The sequence below is a fragment of the Pelodiscus sinensis genome, chromosome 6 (genome assembly GCF_049634645.1).
Source record: "Pelodiscus sinensis isolate JC-2024 chromosome 6, ASM4963464v1, whole genome shotgun sequence".
In the NCBI taxonomy this organism is placed as follows: domain Eukaryota; kingdom Metazoa; phylum Chordata; order Testudines; family Trionychidae; genus Pelodiscus; species Pelodiscus sinensis.
Window position 1 is genome coordinate 110,824,274 of NC_134716.1, and position 5,091 is coordinate 110,829,364.

Below are 5,091 nucleotides of genomic sequence, written 5' to 3' on the forward strand. Positions count from 1 at the left end.
ATGTGCAGAATAAATTTTGTTATATGCACTAAGGCATGTGCAGATGTGCACCCACCAGTAGAAACACAGGCTGCCAGATGTGGGAGGCTGTGGGCACTCTGCTAATTAGCTGAGCAGCATCTGACTTTCTAATAGGCGGCTGCCCAAGCTGCAGTGAGGATGTGGTTTTTTGCAACCCTGTCAGGTGACTGTGCTCAGAATTTCAAAATAGAAGAGAAAAGCTGACTGGCAGCATGGTTAGTGGCCCAGTGAGCTGTCATGAAATAACCCCGTTAAACAGCAGTTCTGAGATATCTGTTCTTGTAGCCAAGAGGAGCGAGGGACAGAAACCTGGCTCAATGCCTGTCAGATATTTGGGGCTCAATTCTGACATCAGCTGTGGTGAGCCAGATCCCCAGCCGGTGTCACTCAGCATAGCTCCACTGAAGGCAATGAAATCTCACCAATTAACACCAGCTGGGGATCTGGCCCACTGATGTAGATCAAGAGTAGTGTCAACCGAAGGTCAGGTGCCTGGTGGTAAAAATGCCTCTGCCTGCTCTACAGAGATCCCTCCAAATGAGCCTAGTGAAGAGTAGCTCTGTATTTATGCAACTATATTTAGGGCAGAATTTCAAGAGCAGATTCCAGCCCTGGGAATCCTCATTCACATCCAAGCCAGAAAAGCATGTTCTGTCATAACAGAGCTGCTACCCAGCTATCAATCAACCTTTCCTGTTTTGTTATCACTCTCCTTGGGAATGGGGTGGCATCTTTCAATAGCAATGGAAATAACAGGTGTAAAATGTAAAGGCTGATGACTAATAGGCATTGGTCATGTGGCATCTATATGGGGAGGAGTGGGAATGCTGCCAAAGAATTAAACTCCACCCCCACCCTCCACCTGGAATACTAGGCCAGCCTTTTCAAAAGTGGCTAATCTTTTTGGGGACTGGGTCTGATTTTCAGGGGCACTGAGCTCCTATTGGATCAGCTCTTCAGAAAATCAGGCCTAAACTATGTTGTGTTGGGAACCCAAAGGCAGGAGCCACTTCTGAAATTCTGTCCTAAATTTCCAATCACTGGTATATAGAAAATCCAGCTCCAGAATCATTTCTGTGGTCAGCAGACTTTTCAGATAGTCCCTTGAGCCCCTTCCCACTCATTTCCCTTTCCCTGCCTCCCCCTGTACTAAATAAAGAACAGAGGAAGTGACCCAATATTTACAGGAAGCATGTCATCTACCATTTCATTTACCACTGAAATCCATTCTTCTCTGGGGCAGAGGATAGAGACAAGGGGTGGATAATCAGAACACACATGCTACACAAGAGATGGCAAAGGGAAATATTGGCTAAACCTCTATTTAAACAGAAACTGTCATGAGAACTTAAAAGTTCACACAAATGAGACAGGTCCTCAAGTTTATGATCTTTTCTAACAGACCAACAAAAAGTAAAACTGCAAAGGAAACAGTCTGTGTATCTGAAAAAGACAAGCTGAGCTGATTTGATCCATATTCCTCTAGATGATGGAAACAACTCTGTGAGGGGTTGAACCTCCCTCCTGCACTTTTACCAGCTTAAAACTCACCACAGCAGAGCTCCATGGGGCAGTATTTGATGAGAGTCAGACCAGAACAACTACCAGGTAAAGCACACATGGCTATTTCAATTATACATCGAGAATGTTCATCAGCAGGCCTGTTTCCTGGCAACTCCTACAACTAAGTCAGCCATTATTGACCTGTGGCTTGGGGAGAGGTGTGTGCAGAGTCGTGAAACTATTAACTCCTGTTGTGAAACTGACTAGTTATCAGTGATGCCAACTCTCCCGATCTGATCATAAGCCTCCTGGTAATGAGTTGTTTTCGGGAGGGTTTTTTCCTGGAAAGCCCCTGCTATGGTATTAGTACTAAGCTCGATCTGGGAACTTCACAACCTGATGCCTCATGCACCACTATCAACTGTGATCACTCCGACTTAGTAGGTTATGCTTGTTTGCTGGTGCATGGCATTACAAGAGAATCCCAGCCTTTTTTTCTGTTTTTTTCCTTTTAAAGGAAGACTTTAGGTCTCCTGGTTTATGGAGGCAAGCTAGAAAATGTGCCCTGAATTCAGCCAAAGTCCTCAAACACCAGATGCCAAATTAAAAGACCCCAAGGCTATGTCTACACTGGCGGGTTACTGCGCAAGAACATCTGGCGCAAGGGTTCTTGTGCAAGAAGTCTTGCGCAAGAAAATGTCCATGCTGCCATGTGTGAGCTGTGCTTTTGCGCAAGAGCATCCATGGCAGTGTGGACGCTCTCTTGCGCAAGAAAGCTCTGATAGCCATTTTAGCCAGAGGGCTTTCTTGAGTAAGAAACCCCTGCCGAGCGTCCACATTGCCCTCTTGTGCAAGAGCTCCTGTGCAAGAGGGCTTACATCTGTTAAAAAGAGCGTAGCTCTTGCACAAGAAGCCCTCTCTTACCACGTGGTACTGTAAATTTCCTTGCGCAAGAGCGGGTGGGCAGTGTGGAGGCTCTGCAGATTCTTGCACAAGAACTGCCATACTTACACAAGAAGCCGCGAGTGTAGACATAGCCCATGTGTATTTTTATCTGTGATTTCAAGAAGCCTTTCTCTTTTTGGGGGCTGGGAGACTGATTTCGTGAGTTTTGAACACTTGAAGTCAGCAATACAGCACATGAAAATTGATAGTGTCTCTCCCTGAATCCAGGAGCCCAGACAGAGATTGGGATCCTACAAGAGACATGAAACTGAGTCTTCAACCTGCCACTCCCATCCCACATCAGCTTGGGCAGCTCCCTGGCCAGTGTGATTCACATCACAGCGGAAGAAGCCAGCACAGCTTCTTGGACTGAGTGGTGCCCTCTGAGGCTGGGACTGTGTAGGTATTGGGGGTTTGGATGCAGCTGGGAACCATGTGTGAGGGTGAGTTCCTGCATGCTTGCCCCTCCTATGCCTCCAGACCCTATTTCACAGGATGGATTGGGAAAGTGCTCAGGTCACAGATGGTCCACGTGCCAGGTGTTTGAGACCCCTACTGTACAGGCAAAGGAAACAAAGCCACTCTGTAAAGCTTGTACTGGGTGCAGGGACCCCAAATAGCAGATTACTTTACTGGTGCTGAAGACTGGCTCCATTCCTGCATTGACTGAGCACAGAGCCTCTGGAAAGTCAAGTGTTTCGTTATTACCCTGTCATCGTAGGACACATTCTGAATAAAGACCAGAATGACCCCATCTCATGTTATTTATGACAGAGGGTCTGTATTAAGAGCAACCTCCCTCATTGCAAAGTTGCTTTGGAGCAAGTCCAATTAGCTAGGTACCAGAGAAGTGGGGGACATCTAGACAATTTGGCAATTAGCCTGACCAAGGCAGGTCAAAATAATTTTTAACCTACAGGAAATTGGCAAGACAACCTGAGGAGAAACCCCAAAGCATTCATCCTCGGATCCCCTCAGGTGAGCAGCAAAATCTATCATGTACTGGTAAAAAAAAAAAATGCAAACCACCAAAAAGAATGTTAAAGTGGCTCAGCTATGTTCCCCCTCTTTTATTAAACACGATAAAGTAGGGAGCAGTTGTTAATGAGGGACAGATGTAATTAATCTTATGATAAACAATGAAACCCTCATGCTGCCGCAAGGAACTCATTTAAGTGCAGATCCCTGATCCTGATCCGGTTTTCATCATTTTCTCTGTCTTAGGTGGAGTTACACCGCAGTACGCCAGATCAGAATCAGGCACAGAAAAGGCAACGTTCTCTCGCACCATTTCCCCCATTTGTTCTATCAAGATATATATTTTTTAATTTGCCTCTCACTCTTTTCACTGCCTATCAGTGCAGTACAACTCTAATAAACCAGCACGCCAATTGCTACGTATACTCACCCTAGTTGTACTGTAATAAATGTTATGTGATCCACTTGACACTCACTGCATGTTCAGAAATGACCTTGGTTACTGGTGGGTGACCAAGGCTTAGTGACTGTCTCTGCAAATTTCCTTCAAGCTTCGTTTCTTCCTAGCTACTTGCTCCCTGGTTACTGGGAGGGCTCTGTCCATATGGCTCTGCAAGCTTTCCATAGCAATGCATTGAATCTTAAACACAAGCTGGTTTATTGTGATTTGCATCTTTATTCAGGTCGCATGACATTTCTTCATGCTCTTCCTGACAGATAGGTAATGACTGAAACCCCAATGTATGTCAGAGGCAATGTGCAGTTACAGGCAGATGACTGTATTTACTGTATCTTTCAAGTGTTTCTGACTTTTAAAAAAATTCATATGGAAGAAAGAAAAAAATATGAATGTCTCTCATTCAGGCTCTGACTTAAAGAAAAATATCTAAGAAATTCAGAGGCAAGATTTAAATCCCACCTGTACGTTACTCTGCTGTGCTTAGGTATTATAGCCTATATAAATCATTAAAATAAACCATCCCACTTTCTCTGTTTTAATGTAAAAATCAGTTTATATGTTACAAAATGAATGATGTTAAATGAGTCTACTATGTGCTGCTAAATCATGCTGGTTGCAGGAGCTTTCTGAAGCCACAAGAGCTAAGACACAGCTAAGACACCTTTTCATAATCCAGATGCTGATGTGCCTCCTCTGTTGTGCTGACTCCACCAGATCGTGTGATAGACCTTCTGCACATGCCATTTCTACTAGAATGCCAGGACTATAGGATATTGGCTTTGTACATATGTAAGCAATCTTGCCCCCTAGTAACTGGTACGCAGAGAGTCTTAGGCTGTGTCTAGATTGGCATGATTTTCTGGAAATGCTTTTAACGGAAAACTTATTCATGATCAAAGGAGAGAGACAATGTCTGTGGATAGGAGTTGCCCACACAGTCACAGCTTTGCAATCAGACTGGCACACAAATTCTTCATCCCCCTCATCATAGGCCCAGCTGGGATGTCCGTTTCAGTGTCCTGGCTCATCTCACCTGTGCCCACATCAAAACATGACTAAAAACTAACGGCTGTGTCTAGACTCTAGAGAGGTCCAGGTTGGATATTAGGAAAAACTATTTCACTAGGAGGGTGGTGAAGCACTGGAATGGGTTACCTAGGGAAGTAGTGGAGTCTCCATCCCTA

General features: G+C 44.8%; 1 long non-coding RNA gene across 1 annotated transcript; it reads left to right on the plus strand.

The window, feature by feature from the left end:
* Positions 1 to 1,491: 1,491 nt before the first annotated feature.
* LOC142829771 (uncharacterized) lies at positions 1,492 to 3,850 on the plus strand. Its single transcript, XR_012904522.1, has 4 exons — positions 1,492 to 1,629; positions 2,698 to 2,868; positions 3,389 to 3,447; positions 3,694 to 3,850. It is a non-coding gene; the product is annotated as an uncharacterized LOC142829771 (long non-coding RNA).
* The last annotated feature ends 1,241 nt before the right edge of the window (positions 3,851 to 5,091 follow it).